This window comes from Apis laboriosa, unplaced genomic scaffold, assembly GCF_014066325.1.
Source record: "Apis laboriosa isolate Shangri-la unplaced genomic scaffold, ASM1406632v1 scaffold2_cov157, whole genome shotgun sequence".
Taxonomy (NCBI): Eukaryota; Metazoa; Arthropoda; class Insecta; order Hymenoptera; family Apidae; genus Apis; species Apis laboriosa.
In genome coordinates, this window is record NW_025222729.1 from 292,570 (window position 1) to 306,115 (window position 13,546).

The 13,546-nt window shown below is 29.4% G+C and overlaps 1 protein-coding gene across 6 annotated transcripts in view; it reads right to left on the reverse strand.

Annotated features, from left to right (window-relative positions):
• The window catches only part of LOC122714402 (zwei Ig domain protein zig-8-like), a 262,470-nt gene extending 261,991 nt beyond the window's left edge, over nt 1-479 (reverse strand). For all 6 annotated transcript variants that reach the window (XM_043935707.1, XM_043935705.1, XM_043935708.1 and 3 more), the window contains exon 1: nt 189-479. The gene's annotated coding sequence lies outside the window, so the exon portion shown is untranslated. The remainder of the gene's footprint in view (nt 1-188) is intronic.
• Between the last annotated feature and the right edge of the window lie 13,067 nt (nt 480-13,546).

The following is a 13,546-nucleotide window of genomic DNA, read 5'->3' on the forward strand; positions in this document are numbered from 1 at the left end:
TGACATAAAACGGATTAATCCATTCGCTAATGTCGCATCAACGGAGTCTTCTTGAAACTCCTGCCACGCGCGATATAGTCACGCCGAAACAGGACGAGGCAATTACTTTTCCTCGTGAAAATGTTTTCGCCGTTCGTAATGTTATAAGCTCGTAAGAAACAAACAGAAACTGAATAATCTTTACTTACATACTGTTGTGACTTGAATTAATAGTTTCCGTAACTGATGAAAATATATATTTCTCGCTTCGTTTTCGTGTTTCACTCTGTCACTGGTATTCACGTTGCAACGTAAAAGCGGCCATGTTTGAAATTATAATATTGCGTCGCGTCACGTAGACAATTTCGTAAGAAATATTATCGAACTAATTACAATATCATATTTAGAATGATAAAAAGTATTCTAATATCACACACGCATCTTTAGAAAACAAAAATGACACACGAAAATACTTTATTACGCGATAATTTTATATTTTATTACGGACGAAACGATATGTGACTCGACACTTCGCTCCCGCGTAGTTACTGTTCCCGCCACCGAAGGCGCCCGAACATTCACGAAAGGATCCGAAGGAGCTTCGGATACGAACGCCTTAGAGTAACGACATCTGTCCGCGCGAATTTTCTTTACTTTCAAATTCCTAGCTAGCCACATTTACTTTTACCAATATACATAATATTTTAAATTTCTCTGATTTAAAATCTATAAATATATTTTATTCTTCTAATATGAATAAAAAACTTTTATTTTATACGTTAATATGTATTAATATATGTATTAATATATGTGTAAAATTTTATTAAATATATTTTGAAATTTAATCAATTTAAAAAATTTTTTCTTTAAATAAAAATATATTTTATTATGTTTTTTGAATAAGATATTATATTATTATTAGATTTTTAATACTTATATATTATATATAATAATTTAGATTAAATTTCTCATTGCTAGTATTATTTATATTATTTACTACAGTATCAAATCTAATATATTTCAGACTTTGTATTTATTAAAAATAATTGTTCTCGACGATTGTTCAGTTCAATACTTCTTACTTTGGATTTTTTAAAAAGGATTTATCTCTCTTTCAAGGATTTTTTTGTTATTCATCCTATACATTTAGATACTATTATTTATACATATATATAAAAATTTGAAGATAATCCAATAAAATTTCTTCTTTTTCAGCTTTTTATTATATTTTCCTTATCTGTAATTGTTCTTAACACATCTTATCGTTTCAAATTTTCTTGTTCTAATCTTAAAAAAAAATATAAATTTTGTTTTCGTTCAAAATACAGTAGTTTTAATATACTGTTTTAGTGTATCCATTTTACTTTTCTTTGTATAAATTGATACATAAATGACCATGTTCTATTTGGCGCTGATATTGTCTATACTTGGCACCTCGTATGTGCACACGTAATGGTTCCTTCGTTTTTATCTATATTGTTACTTTAAAATAAAACGAGATTTCGTGCAACTGAGTCGTCGTAGGAATGTCGTTACTGAATACGCTGATCCGCTGCGGCCTGATTTCGAATCTCTCTGTCAATATATAGCGAAATAGAATTGGACCAGCGAACACGTTACGCTATTCGCTGATGCGTTTCATGATATTAACAGCAAATCCGTTTTAGAAACCGATTCGACGCGAATCTACAATCGATCACTTGATTAATATCCGCGTGTAACTGCGAGAACGATCCATTTTTACATTCGGAATTTCGGTGTGTAACGATCCATTTTCTACTTGTGTCTGTGCCTCGAGCGATCTGTACGTGTACTGTGAGATATGAATTGAACGTATAAATTGCAGATAAAATCCGAGATCTTGTATATACTTTTATATAATTTTAAAATGCCTTATTTTTATAATTCAATATTAATTGTTTTATTTCTTTATGATTCTATTATTATTGAATTTAGAATGTCTCTAATTGTCAAGTTTACATTATTTCATATCTATAATGACAAAACATTCTAATAATTAAACTCTATATTATTTCTATTTGCATTAATATAAACAGAGACAGCTTTTCCTTAACAAAATACTGGAATTTAATATCATTTAACAATTAATGTAACAATTCATGTTAAATATAGAATGATATTAAAATGTAAAAAAAACTGTGCTTCATTATTCGGATAATGAAGATTTTATTGCACTAATAATTATAAATATCACGTGAATCTATTAAAATAAATTTTCAATTTAAAACAATTCTCTCGTACAATACTTTTATATTGTTGTATCGTAAAAGTTCTACTCTCAATTGTCCGGTGTTTCGGGCAAGTTCCTTGCCTAGGCCCTTATCGCCAATTGGAATAAGAGTTTGAGGATACCAACAGCATGGTTAACGAACAGAAGAAAAAGACAATTCGAAAGACACAGAATTGGAAAGTTGGTGAGAAGAGAAAACGGAACGGAAACTGGCAGACAGTCGATTCTGTTTTTCGAAAAGGAGAATGCGGAGAAATGTTCAGAAATTCAAGTCTCTAGAGCACTTGATCGAGTTCAGTTTCGAACGAGCGAAGTGTACGAATCGAATCGACAATGTAATGACAACGATGCTCTTGAAACTGGCTTGTTGAAATGCATACCGTTAACAAGAGACCGAAACAAGAGCGGTTACATAAACATTTTCTATTGGGTAATTTTTTATTACCCAATATTATATCGTGTGGAATACAAAAAAGTTTCTTGAAAATATCACGTTACAAAAAACGTGTTATTTTTCATATTTAACAGAGAGATGTCGTGAATTTATTTTTAACGAAATGAAAAGATTGATACTACTTTTCTAAAATTTGCGATGATGATTTAAATGACAAAAAGTTTTATAAATGTCAGGGTGAAATATATATATTGGGAATTACTTTCATTTTTTCATATAAAAGTAATATAAAAGAGAAATTAAGGAAAATTATATTCTTTTTCATAAATGAAGAAGAATATATATATATATATTATTTTATTGAAATATTATTTTATATTATTAGTATTATTATTAATATATTTTCCCCTAAATATTTTTATCACAAGCTATCTTATTATATTTTATCATAAGCTATTTGAAAATGCAAAGCAATAAATATATTGTTTAATTTTACTATAAAGTAGTAATTCTAAAGTATGATTTATAAAACAGGAGACTTGCAACATTTTCAACATCGAAGCTACAAATATTATTTGCAGAAATCACTGCAGGAAGCATTTGTATTCCACAGATATTTCAAAAGCAATGGTGGTGACTGCAAAGAGAAATGCACGAAGATTTGCACCGCATCCCCTAGGAGATTGAGCTCGATGCTTGAAGCACGTTCTTCTGTTACAGAAATTTGTTTCTTCGATTCAATGAAATGAAAAACGTGAAAAAGCAAAATCGAAGCATATTCAAACTTTTGTTCATTGATATTTTAAGTGTATTGTAGAAATCAGTAACGAATATACCATAATATTTTTATAATTTATAATTTTTTAAGATGTAACAATAAAAACAAGATTTAAAACTTTTCACGATTCGATGTTTATTGCATGTGCATTTTATTTAATAATATAATATGAATATTTTATTATACTGAAAAATAATGCACACTTGAAATATAATTTTGAAAGAATATAAGAATTACGATCTAGATTCTCTCATAAATATACAAAATATTTCATACAATTTCATATTTCTCAAATTTCTTATTTATTGTGGACATCATTTCATTATGAACAATTTTGAATTCAGAATCGATCATAAATACTTTAATAACGAAATGAAGAAACATATCACGTTGAGAGAAATTTATATCCATAAATGAGGATTATGTTGAAAATAAACGTACCATTCCAAAGCTAATGAATTGTATTTTCATTCAATTTTGATCTTCTTAATAATAATCTTTTTTCAGTCTTGAGGTATACACCAGTATACATTTCTTTTCAATTCTAATATCACTCTAATACCGAAATATATTAAATCTAATCTAAAAAAAAATAAAAGATTCACGAAAATTGTTCCCGTTCTCTCCTCTATCGTGCAACGATCATATACTAAAATCGAAAACGAATTTTCCAAAATTGAACGCGTCTTCAATTTATTCGATACTGAGGAACAGAGATGGGTATGAAACAGATATGCGATCAAGATGATACTGTACGATACAACCAATACGATTTCATCGTCTATCGAACAAAGGATCGAAGATTCACAACATTAATAACACTAGTTCATCTTCGTAAATCCTCTCATAACTTCTTATAGAGCAAAGAATAATGCAAAGCTAGATGTATTGGATGTATCTTGAAACGATATTGCATAAATAAGGAACGAAAATAAAAGATTCGATCGTCTCTGTTCACAGGCAATCATGCAAGAATTCTACGTTTCGTTTCGATGATCAAACTCGATCTTTCATGTGCTTTGCTAGACAAAAGTAATCTCAAGAATCGACTATTTAATCGACGATTTCTAACTTCTTAGTTTTCATAAATTTCTTTTATTTTTTTTAACGATAGTCGTATATATAAATTATATATATAAATTCCAAAATCGAATACGAACTTGATGAATGAATCTTAATGAAACTTTCAAACATACTTGTTTCTAATTTTTTCTTTTTTACTTTATTCCATAGTGGATAAATACCACTTTTCTCTATAAACAATTAAAAATGTTATATTTATTATTCACTCGACAAACTCGAATAATCTAAAATACAAATTGATGGAAAATATAGTGAGTTACAAATGAAAAAAAGCTTCAATACCATATCACCGTTTTATCTAACAATTAATAAGCTTTTAAAAAGGACAGCTTTTATTTTTCATTCCTCGCTGTGCTAAAACGTTCCGAGAGAAATTTAGAACTGGTGTATTTACTTTATTGTAAATGCAAACTTGAAATAGTAAATTTGCTAAATAAATTTGTATTTCATAACTTGTCATAATATTATACTATATGTATAATATTTTATATGAATACTTGAACTACATAATTACGTTCTCAAAATTTGAGAAAGCTTTTATATGGCATTTAATAATAACAAGGACTAATTTTTTATATTTTTTGTATTCCTAAAATAAAAAAAAAAAGAAATAAATAAAATGTTATTGTAATTACTATCGTAATATAAAGATTTTCTAATTGAGATTACAATATCTATTTATTTTTACAGATAATGTAAAAACAATTTGGAAATTAAAATTCTCATTCTAAAATTTCGGATTTAGAGATAGCCTATATTAATAATTTTCACAAAAACTACTTTTAAATCATAAATACGAATTTGAATATATTTCAAAACAACAAATTTCACCAATTAAAAAAGATTGAATAAATAAATTTCAGAAGAAAAATAAACTTTGTTACATTCATAAATATTTATTCATCAAAAATTTATTTTATCGAATAAAGTAATTAGTTATCGAACCAATAAATTTCTACAAAAATAAATTGTCAATCTGATTGTTCGTATAAAACTTCCACTAATTAACTATCAATAAATAAGGATAAATGTAATAAGATTTATTTATTTATTGCTATTGCTACAGTATATAATATTTTATGATTCAATTGAAGAACTATTCCATTTATTAGTAAAACTCGTTTAAGAATTATAAACTAATATTATTAGTTTTTGGATTTATACACAATTAAACTCAAAAATAAATATATACTTTACGAAAATGAAATTTACCTATTATATATTCACGTCATTTTGACTTTTTAAATTACATCATGTTTTAATTTGACAGTTGAAGCCGATAAATGTCAAGACAAAATCATTAGCCTATATCAAATCTTTATTAGAATTTTAGATTGAAGATTATAGTTCCAATTGATTTGAATTATGGTTCACGAGTTCGTCAGATTTTAAACTATTTCAAACTACCTATTTTCGTCTACAATTTATTCACGTTATATAACACGTCATGTATTTTCGTTCTACAAATGATTCTTCTGGAATAATGCAAAATTTCCTACTTTACATTCGTTCAAACTTTTTTCGACACTAAGTGAATCTTGGGAATTTTAAGATCTTAAGAATTTTAAGAAAAAAAAAAAATTTAAGACCAAAGTATCGCGAGGTTGTAACGAAACTTCTAATAATTCTTCCCTATAATGCATAAAAAATATCATGCACGAGAAGAAGAAATGATTCGAACGTGCTTGAGTAACTTGTGTCGTGACTTTTGTCGATTAATTATGCAGCGGGGAGACGAAAGTTTTCGCGTCTTTTTTTCACGTGAGAAAAGTAAGTCTGTTAAAGTACGCCCGCTGAATCCATTCGATGCACTTAAGAAAATTTAGAGACCGGTAATAAGTCTTCGCGTGTGTGAAGCCACTGTGTGTCTCACCGTGGAAACTTTCGAATAAAGTTTGGATTCTCAGCGCCTCGTGGTTGTAAATAAATGCAAATGCCTCGTGAAATAAGGGATTAGGATTCTCAATTTCGTATCGATTCCTATCCCACAAGTTTAAATTTGTCCAGCTGTCTAGATATGATATTTAAAGAGGGAGATGATATTAAAGGAATTTCGATACCTCGTTCGAATCGATCGAGATGAATGAATAAAGCAGGGATTGTAAAACAATATAGACTATATTATATTCGATGTTAAATACGAATAGTATTTATAATCGCGAAATAATATATTGTGTTACAATTTCTTACGAAAATTTCGCACGATTTGGAGAGAAAAAGAGAGAAGCGGATTTATTTAAAACGATAAACAAGAGAAAGCCCAGTACGTTTGAGAATCAAAGTTAGGAATGAAGAATTTAACAGAGCATGTCGATTCAAGGGAAATATGCAACTGACAATCTCATTTTCTTCATTATTTCTACTTTGTAACGAAACAATGATAACATGTTGTTAAACTATGAAATTTCAGTGAAACGTTTAATCGATAGAAATGAAATTTTCGAGTAAAAATTTAATTGAAAACGAAGCGACGATGTTCAATTGATAATTTATATAAATTTTTGTAAATTATCGTTAACTATATATCCTGATTTTTATTATAATACAATATATTAAATGTAATTTTAATTTTTAATTTTTAAATTTCACGCTTAAAAAGTTGAAAAAAATACCGAAATCAGTATTTGTTCGAATCTTACTATTCTCGATTGTTCTGAATACAAGAAATTTTTCCTCCCTCGATAATATTCGTGCAAGAAATCCGCCATTTCTCGAGACCATCGCGCGGACAAATTTGCCACTTCTCCGAGATTTTATTTTTCTAACCACGCATCGAGTATGAAAAATTCGATATATTTCCAGATGGAGGAGAAGCGGGAATCAATTGTATCTGTCACGAAAAATCCGAACGAATCTGTCGCCTCTCAAAATGTTATTTCTTCGTAGGATCTGAGCGCGAAAACATCTTCGCAATCATAGTAACATAATATTTCCACATCTTCGCTCAATTAACCTATTTCGTAACACGTTATGTAAAATACGTTCCACGACATTAATAAATTGCAGGAAATCAATATATCAATATGATTTCGTAGAAAATAATTTACTATTAATTGTGAAAAATGAACGAACGACAAATTTTAATCTTACTTTTGTACAAAATAAACTCGTCAAGGAATATATGATTGAGAGAAAAAGGAAATCTATGATAAACGAGATTTCTATTATTCAAAGCATAGATTAACTGTTAAACTACAAAGCAAAGCAAATCTAGCAGAGATAAATGCAATCCAAATATAGTGATAATATTAGAAAGTTCGTGTTCTGTAAAGGAATTGGATATTACATCAGATAATAATTTATATCTGCGTGTAAATTTTATCTATAATCCTTGCTTAATTTAATGTAAATATCTAATAATTTTATTAAAAAATATTTGTTTTCGTTCAGAAGAAAAAGTTTATCAAATTTTCATCAATTATAAATTACTCAATTATCTTTATGTATACGCGTTGTTCCTGCATTATGTTTTAATTATTTCTTTCTTTCCAAGTTATTACAGTTGTGGAAAAACTGTGTACTTATAACTCGTTAAACGCGAACTCGTCAACGGGGACAAGGTTGGAAAAGTTACGACTGCAATGGGAGCCCGTTGGATAGTATAACGAAATCACGTTTTCTTCTCGGTGCAGCGGATTCTCCTGCGGCAAGTTTGCCTTTTTATTGGTTAAACTTTGCAAGATTCCGCATAGCGCAGAAACTTCCAATGATGTGTCTCTCCCTTTTTAAAAATGCTTTCTTGAAAGACATTGCTTGAAGAATAATACACAATGGTGTTATAATTTTTACAATATTTAATTCAAAAATGAATGAATTTTTGGATTTATTAACAGTGAATGGTTTGATGAAGATGAAGATATATATTCGCATTTGTTTGCATGAGTTTTAAATCTTATTTATATTAGTTGATTTTATAATTATTATTCAATAATTGATTGTGTGTTGTAAATGGAAATTTATTTTTAAAATAACTTTAAAAAATAAATTAACTATAATCTAAAGATTTTTCTCTCAGCAAGAGAAGATCTTGCTTGATGTCTCTTCACCAGAACAAAAGTATGCACATATAAATATATTTGTAATAATTTAATCATATTGTTGATATATTAATTTTTAAGTTTTAAAATCTCTTGCGAAACATTTTTACACTATAGAAAATAAAAAGTTTTTTTCTTATATTCTCTAACTGAGTTTACGAATTATTCTATTAACTTTTAACATCTATTCCACAAAAAAAATGCTTACATTAATTAAATACAATGAATTTCCATTAACTTAAAACATTTACACACAATCTTTTACTTAATTACATTAAATAAGCTATGAAAAAATACGAAATTTTCCCCGCTAATGAAGTATTTAATGTCATTTAATTGCAGTAACTAAAAAACGTAATGGCAAAAAAATGTAAATCGTCGTATCTTATATCTCACGTTCCAACGTTAAAGGGTTTAGATTTTATATCGTCCTTTAAAAATATAAATCTGTCGTTTTCATTCGTGATTTCCTTGTTTGATTTGTACGAATAGCGTACGTAAAAGTTTTACACAATCACTTACAGGCCATGCTCCGTGTTATCCGCGTCACTGGATAGCACGGAAACGGACAGTTTTTCTCTTTTACTTCGCGCGGTCTATTTTAAAATGAGTGGAGAATGGTCGTGCTCGTTTTCATATTCGCGAAAGAACGAATTCTCTTCTAGGCCGAAAGTGGTCGAAATATTTTGTCGCTTCCCCTCTCTGTTTGCCCGCGATATTTCACCTCGACGATAAATTAGACTTTTTCGAGCACCGGGAACGGTGGCCGCGCTTTTATAATTCGCCCACCTGCTGGTTCTGTGTGTGCCTGAACGGCGCACGATCCCGACAGAATTAGTTATCGAATGTCGGATCGCGTTATACGGAACTGTTTACGATCTCGTCGCGTGCGCACGAAGTATTGTTATTCGAATAGATAATAATTCACGGTCGAATTCACGGCATCGATTTGTTGTCATCGATTCTGTCATTGTGGATAATTATATTGCAAATGGTAAATATATATGTATATATATTATGACAAGTGCGTTTTTTAATAATTGTACATCGTTCGATGCTTCGTAAATTTGGAATAATTATGAATTATTTCGTTCGTGTTATGAGAAGAATTAAATTGTATTGTGTGATTTTATTTTATTTGATTCCCTATTTCTATTTAAATAATTGTTCCACACGTATTTTTATGAAGTACAATAAATATATTCAAGAGGTATTTTTCAAAAATGTTATACGAATGTATTAATATTCTTTATAATTGAAGAGTTTCGAGGAATGCATTTTAACATTAACTCAATTTATATCTAAAAATCATTCTATATCTCTTTCTATTCTATTTTCCTATTCCATATCTCATAAATCATCCTGTAGAAAAAGTTGAATATAGAATAATGCTTCAACAGTTGAATGATATTTCAATTACAATTCAATTAATCAGCTAAAATTTTATCCATCTAAATGGAATTGCATCGTATNGTAGAAAAAGTTAAATATAGAATAATGCTTCAACAGTTGAATGATATTTCAATTACAATTCAATTAACCAGCTAAAATTTTATCCATCTAAATGGAATTGCATCGTATTTTTTATACATTCTTTCACTCCAATTCGTTCGTTATAAAATCCCAATTTTATTCCATTTTACTTCATCTTTTGAACGGTGTCCCTTTAGAATCTCTCTACACTCTGTACACGCGCGGGAAACCTCTTTTTTCCAGACAATGAACGGGCCTGACGTTTTCCACTCGAACGACGACCGTTTCATATAGAACGATTCGACCACTCGTCGACGAAATCGCAGAGGAGTCAGTTACAGTTAAGCGTTATCCTTTGTTCGTTTATCCGTTCTTCGCTTTTCATCTCCCTTCCAGCGAAATACAAACATTTAGAATTATTTGCATAGTTGGCGTACGACTATCGCGTATTAGAAGAGGCCATCAAAAATATTTTGTCGCTTTCTCTCCTCCATAAATTCACTTTGCACGCCCCGTGACTCTTTCTTTATTTTGCCGCGAATTCTACGCGATAGCGATCCGAATGTTATCGCACTCGTTGCTATCAAAAAAGTTGTAGAAACATATTGTGTGCCATACGTTTCTAGTTTCATAGATAAATTATCAATACACGTTTTTGTGACGACAATAGTGATGAATCTTTGATGTTGAAAAGAATGTACGTAATACGTATGATCGTACGATATGATATTAAATTACGTGTCAAAAGAAAAAAAAAATCGATATTTCTTTAGCATCTGTAGCATTTTTTAGCATCGAATATATATGCAGTGATAATTCATCGATTCTTATCGATACATTGTCAAACGTATTGTCAATAGTATGGTACGCTGGACATCACGTGTTAAGTCAACAATGTTTCGACAATGGATGTATTTAATTCGAACGAAACGTAAAATGTAATTTCATTGCGTCCTTTAATTGAGTAATTTTCGATAATTGTCGCTTGTTATCGATTAGTGACGAACGACGCGTTTAAATAATCAACACGAATTTTCCGAATTCTAAAGTATTTATTTATTCTTTGATTTTACGATGATAGAAAAATAAAACTTGGAAAACAGGAATTTTCTATGTTGATTTAAATTCACGGATTCATTAGATTATTATTATGATGAATTGTGTTATACGTTAATCTTCATTTGAAATATCAATATGGATTGAAATTACTTAATTTCAATAAACGTTCTTAATAGAACGACAAGAATGTGTTTCGTTAATTTAAATTTAATTTAAATTTAATCGAATAATTTAATTAATTTTGTCTTGTTTAATATTTAATGTCATTGTTTTTGCACATCGTAAATTCATTTAAATTTATCAATATTCAATTTCAATTCAAGAAAAGAGAAAATTCAAGAAGAAATCTCATGTGTATGCAAAAAGATAGAATACAGAATTTCTTCCAATTTTCAAACAAGTCAATTCGCGACCATCATAAAAACAAAGCTCTAGTACAGAAAAGCTCGATCGATGTTTGGAATACAGGCGGAAACAGGAACTGAATATAAATTGCGCGGCTAAAAACAGTGAAATATCGCGACAAATCGTGCTATTCTTACATATTCATGTGTTCTCGTATCGTGGGCGAAGGATCTTCGAACGGGATAATGTGAAAATACATTTACATGAAATAGATCGTACACCTATTCCTCTAGAATACAACATATTAATCGCCAAGGATAAATAGGATCGATTTCGAAATGTTCCATCGATTTGTTCGATATTATACGTAATCTGATATCTTAGATTTCTTGCTATTAATAATGAATAAGATACGAGTAGAATATATTCAAGAATTAATGACATTTCCATGAAAATTTGAATATTTTGTTATCACGATTAAAAAACCTATCTATATTCCTATCTTTATATTAAAATTATAAGAAACTTTCGTGAATAAGAGAAAAAGAATTTGATAATTTATGTACATCACATGCTTATTTATCAATAAATCAAGTAAGTAAAATAAAACAATCATAATCAGACAATACAAGCACCCAAATGAGACAATAGAATCAAATATTCACGATATATAAGTGATATAAATCATTAGTTAGAATAATCGTGGATTTAAAGACACAGCAAACAGCAAACTCTAAAATCCGTCGAAAATACCTAAACCAAATTAACCTAGAAACATGATAATTCGAAGAAAGGCAGATTAAATCATAGCAAAGAAATGATTTCAAGTAATCGCCAAGTTTCGTTCGTGTGGACAACATTATCCTCGTAAATCAACGTGTCCCCTTGCTACTAGAAACAGCCTGTTAACGTTCCAGAAACTATGGCGTGGACAAACTCGTGTATGAGAAAATACCTGAAGTTGGTCTCTCGATGGTCTGAGTTAGCTTGAAACAGGCATTGTTGGCGACTCGACGCGACGTCGCGCGACCGACTCGAGAAGAGGAACTGTGTGTACACACTCTGGCTTCATAAAGCAGCTTTATCTAGATCGCCCCTAGAGTTACGAGCTGTAAGTACGGGCTATTAACTCGCGAACTAGCGTGAGGGGGTGAGTTTGACGATCCTTAACAAGTTGTTTATACCGATCTATTAGCAACGATTGCGTTCGATGCTAATAATCGTTCCGGAAGTGGAGATAATTCTATATTTCGATTCGATTTATATACTTTCTGTGGAATTTTCTTTGAACGTGTTGATAACGTGAAATTTAGAAGATTGGGAATTACAGAGGATATTGAAATTTTCTACGAAGGAAAATATTTTTTTTCAGTATCATTAATATTTGCAGAAGTAACAGGAGAAGATTTAAATAAGAAAATATTGTGTGATTTATTTAAGAAATATTTTCATTTTAAATATATTTTCCGCGTAATTTTAAAACCGAATGTAAATGTATCGTTTAAATAATATGAATAGTTGAATTGAAACAACACGTTCAAATATTGATATGAAGGTTATTGTAGCGTTATATAATTGAACAAACAAATTTATATTCGTGATATACGCGTTTTCGATAAGTGCAAAGCAATATGCATATATATTGCATTACTTTGAATAATTATCAAATATTAATATATATATATTTTTTACAGATATGGAATCAGAATAGAGAATAGATACGGATTTTGAATTATCATTAACACTTTGTTAATCTTCAAATTTATTTTGAACGAATGGAGGAAAAAGTATTGACTACATTTGTCTATTGGGAAATCAATGATGCACCAAGTGTCTAGTTTCCAGTCTATCGTTGGTCTTTCTGGAATAGTTAAGATAAACTACGATCCGTACGATCTAGGTTGAGGGTAAACTCGAATTCGTGAGTGGCGTAATCGAAATAGCGATGCTATAATTCCTATGTTGCTAAAATCTTTAAGGTTCCACGAATACGGAATACATTCTCGTATAAGGAATCGTGAGTTGCATTAAAATAGGAATGCTTATAATTTATTAGAGAATATAAACAAATATGACGAGAAGAAATTGTTTAAATTATCCAAATATAAAATATATATTGTACATATATTCTATTAATTTTTATATTG